Source organism: Myotis brandtii, unplaced genomic scaffold (assembly GCF_000412655.1).
Source record: "Myotis brandtii unplaced genomic scaffold, ASM41265v1 scaffold1188, whole genome shotgun sequence".
In the NCBI taxonomy this organism is placed as follows: domain Eukaryota; kingdom Metazoa; phylum Chordata; class Mammalia; order Chiroptera; family Vespertilionidae; genus Myotis; species Myotis brandtii.
The window spans coordinates 74,550-94,327 of NW_005354126.1; the positions used below are offsets into that span (position 1 = coordinate 74,550).

General features: G+C 38.7%; 1 pseudogene; it reads left to right on the top strand.

Annotated features, from left to right (window-relative positions):
- Nucleotides 1–17,781, top strand: part of LOC102257548 — a 32,941-nt pseudogene extending 15,160 nt beyond the window's left edge.
- The last annotated feature ends 1,997 nt before the right edge of the window (nt 17,782–19,778 follow it).

Below are 19,778 nucleotides of genomic sequence, written 5' to 3' on the forward strand. Positions count from 1 at the left end.
GGGCTGCCAGAGGGATGTCTGATTGCCAGCTTAGGCCCAATCCCCTGGGGAGCAGGCCTCAGCCAGCAGATGGTCATCCCCCGAGGGGTCCCAGACTGTGAGAGGGCACAGGCCGGGCTGAGGGACCTTCCCCCCCCCGAGTGCACAAATTTTTGTGCACCGGGCCTCTAGTGGTATATATGCAACTTCACTTTTTATAAACATAATGGCAACAACACACAAAAATTCCCAAAATGGGACATATAATTTTAAAAAAGAAACAGAGGAAAGATGTATGGAATACAACCAAACAGAAACAGCAGACAGAATATAAAGGAAAAGAACCAATGGAGGCACAGTTATCAGAAAACAAAAGATAAAATTACTATAGGAAATCCTCATACATCAATAATTACCCTAAATGTAAATTGTCTAAATTCACCAATAGAGAGGCACAGAGTAGCTGACATACAGTTTTATATGTGCTTATTGGTCATTTATGTATCTTTTTTTGAGAAAAGCCCCATTCAATCGTTTGCTCATTTTAATTAGATATTCTGTCTTTTATTATTGAGTTGGTAGAGTACTTTATATATTCTACATACAAACCCCTTATCAAATATAATTTGCAAATATTTTCTCCCATTCTGTGGTTTATCTTTTCACTTTGTTGATAGTATCATTTGAGGCTAAAACACTTTAAATTTTGATAAAGCACAACTTATTACATTTCTTTTTTTTGTTGCTTGTTTTTGTGTCACATCAATGATTCAATTATCAAATTTGAGGTCAAGATTTGCCTCTATTTTTTTCTAAGTGTTTTAGAATTTAATAAATTTTGTTCTATGGTCCATTTTGAGTTAATTTTTGTATATCGTATGAGTTAAGGATCCATCTTCATTCTTTTGCATGTAGCTATCTAGTTGTCCCACCACCATTGGTTGAAAAGACTGTTCTTTCCCCATTGAATGGTCTTGACACTCTTGTGGAAAATCAGTTAACATAGATACATGGGTTATTTCTATTTATATAATTATTTTGTATTTCCTTTATTAAATTCATCCCTAGGTATTTTATTCTTTTTGATGCTATTGTACATAGAATTGTGTCTTTGCTTTCCTTTTATTTTTTAATCATTTTTAAATTTTATAATTACAGTTGGCATATAATGTTATATTAGTTTCAGGGGTATATACCAATTATTAGAAACTATATAACTTACTAAGTGATCATCCTAATAAATTTTTCACCTATCTGTCATCATGCACAGATTTTATAATATTTTTTAAAATATATTTTTATTGATTTTAGAGAGGAAGGGAGAGGGAGAGAGTGATAGAAACATCAATAATGAGAGAGAATCATTAAGCTGCTGCCTCCTGTACACTCCCCACTGGGGATAGATTCCCTCAACCCAGACATGTGCCTTTGATCAGAATTGAACCTGGGACCCTTCAGTCTGCAGGCAGACATTCTATCTACTGAACCAAACCAGCTAGGGCAGCTTTTAGAATATTATTGACTAATGCTGTACTTTACATCACCATGACTACTCGGTAACAACCAATTTTTACTTCGTAAACTTTACACTTTTTCAATACATCCCCACACCCCATCCCATCTGGAAACCATCTGTACCTGAGAGTCTGTTTCTTTTATGCTTTTTAAATTTTTTATTCAATTGTTGATAGATATGTATTTATTGCCATTTTATTGTTCATATTTTTATCCTTCTCCTCCTTCCCCTCTTTCTCCTCCTCCTCCTCCTCCTCCTCCTCCTCCTCCTTCCATGGTGTGGCAAATGGTAAGAGTTCCTTTTTCTTCTTCCTCTTCTTAAAGAATACCTTTCAGCATTTCATATAATGCTGGTTTGGTGGTGATGAACTCCTTTAGCTTTTTCTTATCTGTGAAGCTCTTTATCTGACCTTCAATTCTGAATGATAGCTTTGCTGGATAAAGTAATCTTGGTTGTAGGTTCTTGGTATTCATCACTTTGAATATTTCTTGCCACTCCCTTCTGGCCTGCAAAGTTTCTGTTGAGAAATCAGCTGACAGTCGTATGGGTACTCCCTTGTAGGTAACTGACTTTCTTTCTCTTGCTGCTTTTAGGATACTCTCTTTGTCTTTTGCTCTTGGCATTTTAATTATAATGTGTCTTGGTGTGGACTCTTTGAGTTATTCTTGTTTGGGACTCTCTGTGCTTCCTGGACTTGTATGTCTATTTCCTTTACCAGTTTAGGGAAATTTTCTGTCATTGTTATTATTATTTTTAAATGTTTTTCAATTTATTTTAGAGAGAAAGGAAGAGAGAGAGAGAGAAAGAAAATCAATGTGAGAGAAACATTGATCAGCTGACTCCCTCATGCAGCCTGTCCAAGGATCAAGCCCACAACCTGGGCATGTGCCTGGTCCAGGAATTGAACTGATGACCTTTCAGTGCATGGGCTGAAGCTCAACAAACTGAGCTACATAGGCCAAGGCTGTCATTATTTTTTCCAAAAGGTTTTCAATTTCTTACTCTTTCTTTTCTCCTTCTGTCAACCCCATGATGTGAATGTTGGTATGCTTGAAGTTGTCTCTTTACACAATCCTCAATTTTTTTCATTCTTTTTTCTTTTTGCTGTTCTTATTAGGTATTTTTTGCTTCCTCATACAGTAGTATAAATTCCTGATTTGATTTTTGACTTCATCTATTCTCCTCTTTATTCTCTGTAAATTATTCTTTATTTCAATAGTGTGTCCTTCATATCTGACTGTTTTTTTTCTATTTCCTTTTTCCTGCTGTTGAAGTTCTCACTAAGTTCCTTGAGCATCCTTATAACCATTTACTTGAACTCTGTATCTGGTAGTTTACTTGCCTCCATTTCATTTAGTTCTTTTTCTGGAAATTTTCTGTTCTTTCATTTGGGACCTATTTCTTTCTTTTCACATTTTGGTTACTTCCTTATGACTGTTTCTTTGTATTAGGCAGAGCTGTTTCTCTGTAGCTCCCAGAATTGGTAGCATTGCCTCATGTACTAGGTGTCCTGTAGGGCACAGTGGTACAGCCTTCCCAGTCACTGGAGCTGGGCAGTCCAGGTGCATCCATGAGTGTGTTATGTACACCCTACTCCTATAGTAATAGCTGAAATTTATTTTTTGTTGTTGGTATACAGAAAGGAATTGACCCCTAGGCCAATTGGCTGTGAGAACCAGCAACAACTCCAGCAGAGAAGGTGCTGTGCAGGAGATGACTCTACAAAACAGGACTTCTTCAGTGAAGCTTTGGTACTCACCAAATATTCCCCTTTAGTGTGTCACTTGTGGAGATGATAGAGTTGTAATCCAGTGTATCAGAAGCTGTTTACCAGGTGCACTGGCTGTAGAGCCTCCCAGGAGGTGCAGGTCAGCCGTTGCCCGTGTCCTGCCTGGGGTCACCCAGAACAAGCTATAGAGCAATCTGAAGATGGCTTCCATTGTGCTTGGCTTAGAGGTGCCCAAGAGAGGCCAAGCTGTGAACCAATGCTAGATGCAGTTAGTGCCAGGCCTGGGGACCCTTAGAAAGAGGTATGGGACATGCTGAGGTCAGCTGCTGCTGGTTTGAGAGATTTTAGAAAATTCCAACGTATGAAGAGAGGTCATTTGTATGGGGAAGGCACTGGAAACAACTTGTGTATGCCCAAAAGTTGGATTAGGTGGGGTCTCAGGGCATGTTGAATACTATGAGCCAGGTTGATGCAAACTCAGATATGGTACCCATGTGCTGGATTTGTGTGGGGGGGAGGGAAGTCTCAGAAACGAATCAAGGGCCTCTGCTAGCACTTTTGTCTGGCAGAAAGTTGCCCCACCTTCCCACTCTGGCCCTGATGCCAGAACACATGAATTCCTCCCCTGATTTATTTCAAGCTGCTGTCCCAGTTCTGGAGCTCAGAGGGAGTGAGTCTAAATATGTCCCTGCATGGTCTCTAAAGGAACTGCCTGGGACTCCAGCATCCCTCCATCTCACTCTGCCACAATCATCTCTGCCTTTTTACATCTAGAAGTTATAAGGACTTCTCTTCCTGGCTCTGGAATCCTGGCCTGAGAGACCTGGTGTCGGGTTGGAACCCCATCACTCCTCAAAGGATACTCCACAGCTAAGTTATCCCGTCTGATTTTAAACTGCCACACATGGGTGTGGGACCAGCCTATTCTGAGTTTATGCCCCTCCTACCAGTCACGATGTGGCTTCTTTCAATCCCTAGTTGTAAGACTTTCATTAGGAAGATTGCAGGTGGTTCTGAATAATGGTTGTTTTGTAGTTTAGTTGTAATTTTGATATTGTTGTGGGAGGATTTGAGTACAGCATTTACCTCTGCCACCATCTTGACAGGAAGTCTATTTAAGTATTATCTCAGTTGAATTTCTGTTTGCCACAACGTTTTGAAGCAAGGATTCAGAATCTGGAGAAGGGGCCACACACAAATGGATATACTAGATAAGAAATATAAATTTGGAAGACATGGGGGGAACCAGGCAGAGGACCTTCTCTAGTGGAATGGCTCCTTGAATCTCCAGACCCATAGCTTTTTATTTACTAGAATATTGCCCTTTAGCAAAGCAAACAGACATCAGTGGTAAGGTTTGGTAAACAATAAAGGATTATCAGGTTAGGGGATTTCCCTCAGCCATTCAGCCAGCAGCAGGTAATAATATACAGATTTTCAGCCCTTGATGAATATCAAAGTCCATCAGCCTTCTGATGGACTTCTTGAATTTCTATATCAATTATTGTTGGTCTTTGCCTCCAGCACTGTTACCAATATTCAACGTAATCCTAACTGATAAAAATCATCTCATTTAATCTCCACAACAACACTGTGGGGAAAGTTTTTATTATTCTATTGGACAGATGAGGAAATAGAGGCTCAGAGAAACTGAGAGATTTGTCTGTCACACAGCTTGTAAGAGGCACATCTTGGATCAAAACCTAGATTTGTCTGATTCAATTTCTTGTGCTTTTTCTTTTATTTCATTATGTGCCAGCATCCTATCCTTACATAATATCCTGTTTCCTGGGGAAAAATGGATTTTGTGTGCGTGTATGTGTGTGTGTGTGTGTGTGTGTGTATGAGAGGGAGAGAGACTCATTAGAAAGAAAAAAAACACACATTATCTTCATTATGCATTTTCTAGGTTCCTGATGATACGTGGGTTATATTAAAATAAGATAGATATAGCCCAGCTGGTGTTGTTCAGCAGTTGAGCATCAACCCAGGAAGCAAGAGGTCACTAGTTAAATTCCTGGTCATGGCACATTCCCCGGTTGGTGGCTCGATCCCAAGTAGGGGGTGTGTGGAAGGGAGTCAATTGATGATATTTCTCTATAATCTATGTTTCTATCTCTCTACCCTTCTCCTTTAAAAAATAAATTTTAAAGATAGGTATATAGGAAGAAACCAGAAAACCTTGTTTTTACCATTCAGGAACTTTCAGTCTGAGATCAATAACCCTGCTGTAAGCATTGCTCTCATTTCCACAGCTCTGTTAGAACCACTTGTTTCCATTTATGTGTAGCATTAATCCATTTATCTATTTATGTCATCTGGGACAGGGAATTGGACTAAGAGAATTGGAAAGAGACTTGGACTAAGAGTCTAAAGACCTGATTCATAGACCTAGGTAGTTAGTACCACCACTAACTTATTGTATGCTTTCTAGGCCTCAGTATCCCCATCAATATAAGGAGTACATTAAACTAAATACTCTATGAGGGAATTTATAGCCATGACAGGCCAGGATCCTTTAGTTGAAAGGTATTTTAAGGCCAGATATAATAGAACTTGAATGTATTTTGTAATGTGTGGATTTTCCAAATAGATAATAAGAAACTGGGTACATTTTTAGGATGTTTTGGAGTTATGCTTCTGAGTTAAAACTGCAGCTTTCTAGTTTCTTAGTTGTGTAATCTTAAGCATGTTCTTAAACCTCTCTATGTGTCAGTTTCTACAAAGTAAAAGCAACAATTTTACCTATGGAGAAGTGTTCTTAGTAGGATTAATGATAAATGAACATACAATTTACAGAACAGTAGCTATGAAATAGAAAATGGTTAATCTATGGCAACCATGATCAGTATTATTGTGCCTTTTGCCTTCTATATATTTTCTGTATTTTCTGATCAGGTTATTGAACCTTCCATTCTCCTTTTCTTGCATTTATACAAAGGAAATATTCTCCCTTATAAAAATGTGAATGTTCTCACAACCCACGTGGTTCAGGGTTTGGGATCTGGAGAAAGGGCTGCACGCAAATGAAAGAGACGAGACAAGAAATAATAATTTGAAAATATTGGGGGCCAGGCAGGCAGGCCCAATGCAAGAGAAAGGACTTCTACTGGTGTCCAAGCCTCACCAACCTTTTATTCAATTTTGGATACACATCTAGCTCTTAGGCAGGTAATTGCGGCAACAGACAAACTACCTTAAAGGTCAGTAAATATTAGAAAGATTTACTCTGAGACTATTTGGTCAGGGAACAGCTTGAGCCCCCATTGTCTGGACTAAACAATCGGTGCATAGCTCTGGTCCTTGCCATGGGTTCAAGGTTCACCAGCGTCTGGGATCTTTGTTTACACTTCTCTGATAGTGAAGACAATGGGTGGCTTCCTGCATCTCCCCCGTTTCTTTTCCTTAGTAATTCTTGAAAAGTGAATGCTGCCTGAAGGGTTCAAGTCCTTTTAAGACTCTTCATTCCACATCTGCAGACTAGAAATAAACATATGAGAACAAAAATGAGACAAGCAATAGTGGTTATGCTGAGAGGCAAATGTCATGTCCTTTTTAAATTGCTGCCAGGCATCCAAGGAATCAGCCTGCAGTAAGTTTCTTTCTGGGCCAACAGTTTTTTGAGTCCTCTTTCCAATGTCTAACAGTTTTTTTATGTGTACATGCCAGCAATTATATGCTAGCTTTGGGTGGTGGACAAACAATGGCAATGCAGGTCTGACCTTCTCTGGTTTGGTCCTGAGCAACCTGCAGCAACGCACAGCTGCTGACAGTATGGTAAGGCGTCTTCACCATCTCCATCTCTGGACTGTTTCTCCTCTTGTATTCGTGGCTGGAGCAATCTGGTCAGTTCCTCTCTGGGATCCATTTTTGCAGGAATCCACAGGGGCTTGGAGGTGTTTTCTGGAAATATACAAACATATTCTCGACCAAAGGTTAATAAAGGAATCTTTTATACAAATTAGACTTGGGATCCTTTCATTTTTGCCCAAACAAATTTCCTTTGGCTTATTTTGACACCATGTGTGTTTTCATTGGTATCTTGTCTTCAACATTACAAGTAAAAAATAATTTTTAAAGTGAAAAAAATTTCTTGATGTAATTTACTCACAGGAGATTATTTCGCTATCCCCCTTCTTTTTTTGATTTAAATAATATTAAGAGGCTTTTGGAAATTTTGCAATGCAGCCTTAATAACTTTTTAATTTTAATTTTATGCCCAGAAATATGACTGCTTTGGATTCATTGCATGTTAAGCAGTTTTTGAACTATGAGATAAACCATTAGTAAAAAAAAATAGTTAATGCTTCAGGAACAGTTCCCTGCCCAGTACAACAAAGTTTTTATGAATACTCATTTATTTTAATTAGCCAATTTAAATCAATCTGAAATAATATTTATTTTTTAACTTTACTTGTCCTAGGTTATAGACAGTAAATGAAAATTTGGCTGTATTTAATAAATATATTGTTACTTTATTTTGCCCTTCTTAGAGGCCAAAACCCTCATAACATATAAATTATATGTATATAATTAAAACATACCTATCAATTTTCATTTGATAAAGCTTTCCATGCGATTTCAAGTATATTAGATGGGTTTAGTTTCAAAAATTTTTCCTTTAAGAAGAGAGAACAAACTTTTTTGGATCACTCCGGGCCCTTGGAGTTTTCCAAAAATCATCCCTCAGTTATAGCCTTGAAATTTAACTTGGAAAGACTGTCAGATATATATTTAAAGATTATATACTTTTTATAATTATTAAAAGATATTAATGAAATTTAAACTGGTTTTTGTATTAAAAATTTAGTTGGGATCACAGAATTAATCTTCCTTTTTTAAAATTAGACCAATAAGTAACATATTTTGATTTCCTAATTATTTCAGATAAAACACAAAAATTATTTTCTCAAAAATAAATCTCCACATTTTAGGCATTTTGTTATTCCAACTATATAATTTCTTCCAACTCAATTTGAATTCTTAGAAGCTTCAAATTTCAAGTGGTATGTTAAATACTTAGCATTTCTCAAATTAGTAATACATTTATTTTTAAGGATGTATTTCCAATAAAATACAAGGCATATTCAATTAGCAGATTAAATTCTATCCTCTAGATTTTTGTTAAATGAGGTAAACTCAGGTTATTTATGAGGTGAACAGGTTAATATTTCAGTATTTTTGTCATTTTAAAATAACTAGATATTTAATAATTTTTATTATTTAATTTAGCAATGTTATAAAGTCTTAAGTTACCAAAGGCTTTGGAAAACTATGTTTCTGGCAAAAAGGCAGGGGAAGGGGATTTAAAACTGCCACATTTTTCTTTAGATATAAGGTTTCTGTTGCCACCACCAGCTTCTCCGCTTTTACACGGAGAAGAACAACTGGCCCTTTATCATTAATATATTATTACTGAAAAGCTTTACCACAAATTCTTTATTTTAGTTATTTTTGTTATTTATGTTCTAACAACTTTAATATTTCAAAGCCAATTACCATCCAAGGCATTTTCTTTTGAAAAATTTTGTAACAGAGGTAATTTATTGATTTTTAGTGGCTTCAATGCTAAAGTATTATATTATTTTATTTTATTTTTATTTTGTGTAAAAACATGAGTGCCCCCAATATTTGGGAGGCAACTTTGGAATATGGTACATTATTATTTTAAAATTACCTATTATTATGGAAACATTAATCCTATTGTCCAAATGTAGCCTGTATATTTTATTTGTGTCATTTTTTTTGCCATCTTTTTAAAGAAAAAACAAACAAACAAAAAAACAGTCTGGTTTATTCTGTAGCATCCGTGAAGACATTGGGGCTGAAGAAGTCACCCAAATTCAGGTGGAGCGCGCACATTTTCTTAAGCTTGCTTTTCTATTCATGGTTATAGAAATCCCAGATGCATCCCCAAATTCTGGGAAATGTTTCATTTGTCTAAATTTCAAATGATGGACTGGGAAATAAAAACATGGCAAAAATGAGACTTAACACTCTTGAGAGTGGGTACCCATTTTACAGGATTGCCAAAAGACGTAGTAATTTTTTTAATTATTTCCCTTTTTCTAGGGAATTTTCTATAACCTGTATTATTGGCTATGTGCACCGCTCATAATCTTTCTCTCCCCACTCCCACATTCTTTTTTGTTCTGGGGAAACTCAGCAATGGTCTGATCATCTATCATTTCTTTCTTATTAAATTAAAGTCATGCTTAATAAACTAACAATAAATAACAAAGAAAAACAATAATTAATAGATAAGTACCCAATAATTTCCTTTTTAATATCTAGGTTCTAGGACATAAAAGAGGTTGAATCTGCATTGATTGAATCAGGAGGTGGGATGCTCGCGCCTTTCCTGGAGAGCCACCTTGTGTCCTTCTTGGTTGCCTGCATTCTTTTTTGAAATGTCCTGTTTTTCCACAAAGTCTAATTTGCTTATGTTTTCTGCACATAATTTAGCTGATTTTGCACGTCATCGTACTGTCCCAGCCCTGCTAACATTTTATAAGTTATTTGAGCATTCAACCCTCGGTTGGCGTGGGCTTGCTCCTGACATTTCTCCCAAAATTTCCCTTCCATAGTAAATAATTTTCTCCATCCAGAGTTGCACAAGCCAGAGAAATGTTTCAGGATTAGGACATGGGGGTAGAGGGGGCCATGAAGGCCATTCCTCCAATTTTTCTTTTCTTTTTGCTCCTCTTTAGGAGCGGAGGGTGTAAGGGGAGGAGATTTATCCTCCTTAGCCTCTTTCTAAAAGGCTCTAGCAAATGAAATACCATGTTCCACAAGGAGAAACAGTTTGGAGGCAAGTTTTTCCCCTGCTGCTGAGCTTTTTTTTTTTTTTTTTTTTTTTTTTTTTTTTTTTTTTTATATTTTGACCTACTCTGCCAAACATTCAAGATCTAATGTACCTTCTTCAGGAAACCAGGGGTTATGTTCTATAACATCAAGAAAAAACTGTAAGAGAATACCTTCTGAAACTTTAATCCTTAAGCATGCAAACCAAAAGTCTACAAAAAAGTTTCTTATTTTTTAACCGAATTCTGCCCCATTAGCCTGGCTAAAAAGACATGTTCCCACTCTACTTACAGATTGTGATTTCTGCAGCTGACCATGGGCTTTGCGTGTGGTGAATATCCCCCACCTATCTGGTGTCCCAACCTATCTTGTGAATTCTTCTTTGTTTTTTCACTCTAGGCGAAGTCTTCTCTTCCAGATTGCCTGTTGAGGTACCAGATGTGAAAGTTCCCCACACGTCCCGCGTGGTTCAGGGTTCGGGATCTGGAGAAGGGGCTGCACGCAAATGAAAGAGACGAGACAAGAAATAATAATTTGGAAATATTGGGGGCCAGGCGGGCAACAAGAGAAAGCTTCCACTGGTGCCCAGGCCTCACCAACCTTTTATTCAATTTTGGATACACATCTATCTCTTAGGCAGGTAATTGCAGTAACAGACTACAGTGGGGCATTGACTTACGAGTTGAATTCGTTCCGTGATGGAGCTCGTAACTCAAATTACTCGTATGTCAAATCAAAAAGTGAACGAGTGAGACACCTGGTGCTGGGCTGATGTTGTGGCATTCACTGTGACGTTCGCTGCGCCAACTAGCGGTGGGGTATCTGAAGCTGGCTCATAACCCGAATTTTAGCTCGCAACTCAAAGCAAAAAATCGGCCAAGAGATGGCTCATATCTCGAAAAACTCATTAGTCGGGACACTCGTAAGTCAAGGCCCCACTGTATCTTAAAGGTCAGTAAATATTAGAAAGATTTACTCTGAGACTGGTCAGGAAATAGCTTGAGCCCCCATTGTCTGGACTAAACAATTGGTGCATAGCTCTGGCCCTTGCCATGGGTTTAAGGTTCACCAGCATTCCGGAATCCTTGTTTACACTTCTCTGATAGTGAAGACAATGGGTGGCTTCCTGCATAAAAAGAGAACTGGCTGAGAGGAAGATAAGGGACATATTGGCTAGGAAGATTTGATTGATACTAAAAACCCCTTCCATTCCTCCAGAATAATACTGATAGCTGATTGTGCCCCTTCCTCAATTTACCTCCCAGGGGCACATAGAGCATGGGGTAAAAAGAGTAGTGGGTGGGCTTGGAAGCCAGCTTGAACTGACAGCAATAGCTTCTCTCTGGCTAGGCTCATTGCCCATGGACAGTAGCTTCTGCAGCTAATTTTAAGATGGCCACATGGCACAAATTCATTTTTGGTTGAATTACTTTTAACATTCATTATCTCTTCCACCATTTTTTTTAAATTCTTTTAAAAAAATATTATAATAAGTATTACAAAGGGTATTACATATGTGTCCTTCCCCCCCCCCTTGCCAATTATTTCACTTAGCATAATGCTCTCCAGTTCCATCCATGCTGTTGCAAATGGTAAGAGTTCCTTCTTTTTTACAGCAGCATAGTATTCCATCGTGTAGATGTACCACAGTTTTCTAATCCATTCATCTACTGATGGGCACTTAGGCTGTTTCCAGATCTTAGCTATGGTGAATTGTGCTGCTATGAACATATGGGTGCATATATCCTTTCTGATTGGTGTTTCTGGTTTCTTGGGATATATTCCTAGAAGTGGGATCACAGGGTCAAATGGGAGTTCCATTTCCAGTTTTTTGAGGAAACTCCATACTGTCTTCCATAGTGGCTGCACCAGTCTGCATTCCCACCAGCAGTGCACAAGTGTTCCTTTTTCTCCACATCCTCTCCAGCACTTGTCGTTTGTTGATTTGTTGATGATAGCCATTCTGACAGGTGTGAGATGGTACCTCATTGTTGTTTTGATTTGCATCTCTCGGATGATTAGTGACTTTGAGCATGTTTTCATATGTCTCTTGGCTTTCTGAATGTCCTCTTTTGAAAGGTGTCTATTTAGATCCTTTGCCCATTTTTTGATTGGATTGTTTATCTTCTTTTTGTTAAGTTGTATGAGTTCCCTATAAATTTTGGAGATTAGGCCCTTATCAGATATGACGTTGGCAAATATGTTTTCCCACGCAGTGGGTTTTCTTGTTGTTTTGTTGATGGTTTCTTTTGCTGTGCAGAAGCTTTTTATTTTGATGTAGTCCCATTTGTTCATTTTCTCTTTAGTTTCAACTGCCCTAGGAGCTGTATCAGTGAAGAAATTGCTTTGGCATATGTCTGAGATTTTGTTGCCTTTGGATTCTTCTAGAATTTTTATGGTTTCCTGTCGTACATTTAAGTCCTTTATCCATTTTGAGTTTATTCTTGTGTATGGTGTAAGTTGGTGGTCTAGTTTCATTTTCTTGCATATATCTGTCCAATTTTCCCAACACCATTTATTGAAGAGACTATCTTGGCTCCATTGTATGTTCTTGCCTCCTTTGTCAAATATTAATTGAGCATATTGGTTCGGGCTAATTTCTGGACTCTCTATTCTATTCCACTGATCTATATGTCTGTTCTTGTGCCAGTACCAGGCAGTTTTGAGAACAGTGGCTTTGTAATACAGCTTGATATCTGGCATTGAGATCCCACCTACTTTGTTCTTTCTCAGGATCGCTGCAGCTATTCGGGGTCTTTTTTTATTCCAGATGAATTTTTGGAGAGTTCGTTCTAGATCTTTGAAGTAGGCCATTGGTATTTTAATGGGAAGTGCGTTGAATTTATAGATTGCTTTGGGTAGTATGGACATTTTAATGATGTTGATTCTACCAATCCAAGAACATGGTATGTTCTTCCATCTCTTTATGTCTTCCTCTATCTCTTTTTTCAACGTCCTGTAGTTTTCTGAGTAGAGGTCTTTTACCTCTTTAGTTAAGTTTATTCCTAGGTATCTTAATTTTTTTGGTGCGATGGTAAATGGGATTGTTTTTATAATCTCTCTTTCTGAAAGTTCACTATTGGTGTATAGAAATGCCTCAGATTTCTTGGGGTTAATTTTGTATCCTGCTACATTGCCAAATTCATGTATTAAGTCTAGTAGTTTTTTGATGGAGTCTCTAGGGTTTTGTATGTATAATATCATGTCGTCTGCAAATAAGGACAGTTTTACTTCCTCTTTTCCAATTTGGATGCCTTTTATTTCTTCTTCTTGTCTAATTGCAATGGCTAATACTTCCAGGACTATGTTGAAGAGGAGTGGCGAGAGTGGGCATCCCTGTCTTGTTCCTGTTCTTAGGGGAAATGGTGTTAGTTTTTGTCCATTGAGTATGATGTTGGCTGTGGGCCTGTCATATATGGCTTTTATTATGTTGAGGTATGATCCTTCTATTCCCACCTTGCTGAGAGTTTTTATCAAAAATGGGTGTTGGATTTTGTCGAATGCTTTTTCTGCATCAATTGATATGACCATGTGGTTTTTTTCTTTCAATTTGTTTATGTGATGTATTACGTTTATTGATTTACGGATGTTGTACCATCCTTGCATTCCTGGGATAAATCCTACTTGGTCATGGTGTATGATCTTTCTGATGTACTGTTGGATCCGATTTGCTAAGATTTTGTTGAGGATTTTGGCATCTATGTTCATGAGGGATATTGGCCTGTAATTCTCTTTCATTGTGTTGTCTTTACCTGGTTTTGGTATTAGGGTGATGCTGGCTTCATAGAATGAGCTTGGAAGTGTTCCTTCCTCCTGAATTTTTTGTAGTAGTCTGAGGAGGATAGGTTTTAGTTCTTCCTTGAAAGTTTGGTAAAACTCCCCTGAGAAGCCATCTGGTCCTGGGCTTTTGTTTGCTGGGAGCTTTTTGATGACTGCTTCAATTTCTTCCATAGTTATTGGCCTATTGAGATTTTTAGATTCTTCCTGATTGAGTTTTGGAATGTTGTATTTTCCTAGGAATTTGTCCATTTCCTCCAGGTTGTCTAGTTTGTTGGAGTAGAGCTGTCCATAGTATTGTTTAACAATCATTTGTATTTCTGTGGGGTCTGTTGTTATTTCGCCTCTATCGTTTCTGATTTGGTTTATTTGGGTCCTCTCTCTTTGCTTCTTGGTGAGCCTGGCTAGAGGTTTGTCGATCTTGTTTATCCTTTCAAAGAACCAGCTCTTGGTTTCATTGATTTTCTGTATTGTTTTTTTGGTCTCTATGTCATTTATTTCTGCTCTAATCTTTATTATCTCCTTCCTTCTGCTCACTCTGGGGTTTTCTTGTTGCTCTCTTTCTAATTCTTTGAGTTGTAGAGTTAGATGATTTACTACCATTTTTTCTTGTTTTTTGAGGTAGGCCTGTAGAGCTATAAACTTCCCTCTCAGGACTGCTTTCATTGTGTCCCATAGGTTTTGGATTGTTGTGTTTTCATTGTCATTAGTGTCCAGGATGTTTTTAATTTCTTCTTTGATGTCATTGGTAACCCAATCAATATTTAATAACATGCTATTCAGCTTCCAAGTGTTTGAGTATTTTGGGTTGTTTTTATTGTAGTTTATTTCTAACATTATGCCATCGTGGTCTGAGAAGAAGCTTTTTATGATTTCAATCTTCTTGAATTTGTGGAGACTTTGCTTGTGACCCAATATGTGGTCTATTTTTGAATATGTCCCATGAGCACCTGAGAGGAATGTATATTCCATGGCTTTGGGGTGAAGTGTTCTGAAGATGTCAATTAAGTCCATCTGATCTAGTGAGTCATTTAGGATTGCTGTTTCTTTGCTGATTGTTTGTCTAGCGGGCTTATCCAGTGGTGTCAGTGGTGTATTAAAGTCCCCTACTATGATTGTATTGTTGTCGATCTCTCCTTTGATATCTTCCAGGAGTTTTTTTATGAATTTGGGTGCTCCTGCATTGGGTGCATATATGTTTACCAGGGTTATATCTTCTTGTTGTATTGATCCCTTTAGTATTATGAAGTGGCCTTCCTTATCTCTGGTTATGGCCTTCACTTTGAGATGTATTTTGTCCGATATAAGTATTGCTACCCCAGCTTTCTTTTCCTTTCCATTTGCGTGAAAGATATTTTTCCATCCCTTCACTTTCAGTCTGTGTGAGTCCCTTCTAATGAGGTGGGTCTCTTGTAGACAGCAGATGTATGGGTCATGTTTTTTTATCCATTCAGCCACTCGATGTCTTTTGGTTGGAGCATTTAGTCCGTTTACATTTAAAGTTATTATTGAAAGGTACTTGTTTGTAGCCATTTCTTTTTTTGTGTGTGTGGCTGTTTTCTTTCTGAGCTTGTTATTTCTTCTTTTTACACCAGTCCCTTTAGCATTTCTTGCATGGCTGGCTTGGTGGTGATAAACTCCCTTAGCCTTTTTTTGTCTGTGAAGCTTCTTATTTCCCCTTCAATTTTGAATGATAGCCTTGCTGGATAGAGTATTCTTGGATTCAGTCCTTTGCTTTGCATCACTTTGTAGATTTCTGTCCATTCTTTTCTGGCCTGATGTGTTTCTGTTGAGAAATCATTTGATAATCTAATGGGAGATCCCTTGTATGTAACTTTCCGTCTCTCTCTTGCAGCCTGTAAGATTCTCTCTTTGTCCTGAACATTTGCCATGGTAATTATGATGTGTCTTGGTGTGGGTCTTTTCGGATTCACCTTGTTTGGGACTCTCTGGGCTTGTGTGACTTTTTTCTTCCCCACCTCAGGGAAGTTTTCTGATATTATTTCTTCGAATAGGTTTTCTAATCCATGTTCATCTTTCTGTTGTTCTGGCACCCCTATTATTCGTATGTTGTTTCGTTTCATGTTGTCCCAAAGCTCCCTTAGGCTCTCCTCCTGTCTTTTAATTTTTTTCTCCATTTGCAGTATAGTTTGGGTGTGTTTTGCTTCCTTGTCTTCTAATTCACTAATTCGGTCCTCCGCTTCTCCTAGTCTACTGTTGATACTTTCAATGGAGTTTTTTATGGCAGCTATATCACTCTTCATTTCTTCTTGGGCCTTACTTAAGTTGTTGATTTTTTCATCTGTTTCTTCTAGCTTCTTGCATATGGTATTGAATTTTTCATCTGATTCTTCTAGCTTCTTGCATATGGTATTGAATTTTTCATCTGATTCTTCTAGCTTCTTGCATATGGTATTGAATTTTTCATCTGATTCTTCTAGCTTCTTGCATATGGTATTGAATTTTTCATCTGATTCTTCTAGCTTCTTGCATATGGTATTGAATTTTTCATCTGATTCTTCTAGCTTCTTGCATATGGTATTGATTTTTTCCTCCGACCGGTGCATGTACTCTAGGACCCTTATTCTGAATTCTTTTTCCGTCATGTTGCATGCCTCTGTCTCACTTAGCTGCTTTTCTGGCGAGTCCTCCTTCTCTTTCCTTTGGGGGTTTCTTTGTCTACCCATGTTTGATCTCACTGACATATCTAGTTGTTGAGTCGTTCAGTGGCTGCTCCCTGGGTGGCAGTGGCTCCTCGGGCTGTGGTTGCTCCTTGGGCGGTTGTGGTAGCAGTGGCTCCTCTGTTGATAGCAGGGCCTCTGGTGGGTGCTGTTCACAGCTGTGGTGGCTCTTCTGGCTGGTGGAGGGAGGCTTCACACACAGTAACTGTTCCCCAGACAGAGCGTGTGGTGATCAGGAGGCCGCTGTTGCTTGAATCTGCTTTCCGTGGAGGGAAGCAGGTCTCCTCTGCGTTCATGTAGTCGCGCTGCTTGAGAGCTGTTGCCTCCGGGTTAGTAGCCGATCTCTGGATGTGGATAACAGCTACTCAAGATGGCACGGTCATGCCGCTGAGCTGGTGCCCAGGGGGAGATTTCAGCCTCAATCTCTAACCATCCCCATTTTCTAGGAGTTCTCTGTCTTTCCTGGCTGCAGACTGTCTCTCAGCTGAATCTCCTCTGCTTGTTCGGGCTGTATGTTACCCGTTTCAGCTGCTCGCCCTTATCTGGTCTGGGACAAAGCACCAACACGTCCATCTAAGCCTCCGCCATTTTTTCTTCCTCCTGAGACTCCGCCTTCCCTGGGATGCTCCAGGCCCGCACGGCCAGGCGAGCATCTCTCTTCCACCTTTAATTTTCTTCCACCAGCTGCTTTTTACAGATCCCTTTTAAAGCAAAATTAAATCAGATAACCAGACTCAAAATCACTGAGCTAAATTCCCACTTAATATGTGTGCTTTATGTAAGGTAGTTCAGTGATGTCACACTGTAAGAGAATGTTTACATTCCCTTTGTAAAATGTATATTGTGTATTACCTATACCAGCAAATATTGTTCCATCTGTGATGTCCAAGATTACAAAACTATTCTACTCCTGAATATAAGGTCAGATAAAACTATCCAATATACTGTATACAAATTAGTTTTAGATGTTTTCAAAAATGAAATTAAAAAGAATTTTTATTGAGCTCATCCAACAACTCTAATAAAAATAAAGAGGATGCATGTGAAGATAAGAAAATTATAGCTGATCAGACAATAAAATTTTCTATTTAATTTTTAACCAGAACATGTTAAACCAGGAAGTAAACAAAGGCAAATGGAAATATAAGGAGGAGGCCAATGATAAATGATTTTTATAATATACAGCAACAATAACTATAATGCATTTAATAAAGTTTCTCCAAAACAAAATATGCATACCTAATACTTTCCAGATTGATAGATGTTGTATACATTGTTTTCTGGAAAAGGAGTGAACCTCTTTTTTTTTTTAATATGAAGTTTGGCAATTCCAAAAATTCAAGAGGAGGGAAGATTCCCAAGCTCATTTTATGAGACCAGCATTGTACTAATTCCAAAAACAGTTAATGACACTACAAAGAAAGGAAATCATAATGCAGTGTCCCTGATAAGCACAGATGAAGAAATCAGCAACAAAATTTTTGCAAACCAAATTCAGCAATGTATTAAAAAGATTAGGAGGGATAAAAAAATGGCTGCAGTTTAAGAAGGTTTTGTCCACTTGTTCCCAACACTGGACTGGACTTGTGGCTAATATACAGAACATTCCACTTGAAAAAAACAGCTTAAAAAAGCTGATAGGAAATACTACGATCCTGGAGCTTGGAAAGAGGGCAGAAGATGCAGAGTGGGTGAGCCAACACAGGCAGCTGCATATCTTGCCTGGAAAGCTGGAGGGAATGTGTGGCAGTGCAGTTCCTGCCCCCTGGGAGCAAGGGGTCTCAGCTGCATGCAGGGATCTCCAAAAAAAAGCAACAGAGAAAGGAAGGGGAGCCCTCATAGAATCAGACATTGGGGGAACTCAGACCGCCTTATCCTAGGCAAAAAGCAATGCTGGGTTACAATACCAGCCTGAGAAGCTCACCTGGATTAGTGTCTGCAGGAGGGGCTGCTCAACAGAACTCCAGACTGGCAGAGGGGTCTGAGCAGACCACCCAAGTTTGAATGTGATGGGTCAATTATTCTCTGAAAGAACTTTCCCAGAGAGCAGAACGTGGGCCAGTTAGAGTGTCCTGGGAAAGAGGCATGATCCTCCCAACCTTGAGGAAGAGGAGCCACCCATTCCTCCACCTCTGGAACAGCACTGGACTGGAAATCTGTACCTGAGCAGCTGAGCCTGGTAGCATGGGGGACTCAGACATCTGGCTGGGTGGGAAGCTGAGCAGAAGCCCTGACCAGCGAGAATGGGCAGTGCTGAAAGATTAGAGAGCCAAGCTGGGAGGGATTTCTGTTGTTGCTTTATTTTTTTGTGTGTGTATTTTGTTTAAATCCCTGACTGCTAGAGATGGCATCAAGGGGGTGTCAGTGACCTAAAGGGAGTTGAGGCATTGGAAGCACCTGTCCACCCATACTACAAGCTATGGACACCACCCCCAATGCAAATCTGTTGAAACCATCCTCACCAGGACCAGATGCCCTGCAGATCCCAGTTCTGTGGGGGAAGAGAAAGCAGCCCAGAACAAGTAAGTGCATTCAAGAGGCAAGCTTGAAGCAGAACCACTAGAATACTTAGGGGACCCACCCTGCAGGACTTCAGCCAGGCTTCCAACGGCCAGGCAGAGGCAGTGACTCACATTGATCTGTACCAGAGAACTGCTCAGGAAGCCCAGGAACCACAGACCAAGGGGCCAGATACAGCAGCATCAAAGCAAAATCCAGTGTGCTTCACAAAAGCAAACCCAAAGATTTTTAATTTTTAACTTATTTATTTTTGTGTTGATTTGTTTTCATTTGGTATAGATTTTCTTCCTCTTGTCTCTTTTTTGTCTCATATTTGCTAATTGCTATCTTTTATTTTAGTCTATTTTTTTCTTTCTCATTCTCTTTACTTTTTGGTAATACTTATTTTTTTATTTTTTTAGATTACCTTTAAAATTATATTATATTTTATTTGATCTTTATTATTGAGATTATTACAGATTTCCCTCTTTTTTTCCACCCATTGCCCCCCTCCACCCAGTTCCTGCCCTGCTGCAGGCCTCTGCCACCCTATTGCCTGTGTCCATAGGTGATGCATATATGCATATAAGATCTTGGTTTAATCTCTTCCCAACTCCCCACCCCCTTGCCTCTGAGAATCATCAATGTATTCCATGTCCATCCCTCTGATTCTATTTTATTCACCAGTTCATTCTGTTCCTTAGATTCCTTATTCATTTATTTTGATTTTTAGATTCAACTGTTGATAGGTATGTATTTATTGCCATTTTGTTGTTCAAATTTTGGTCTTTTT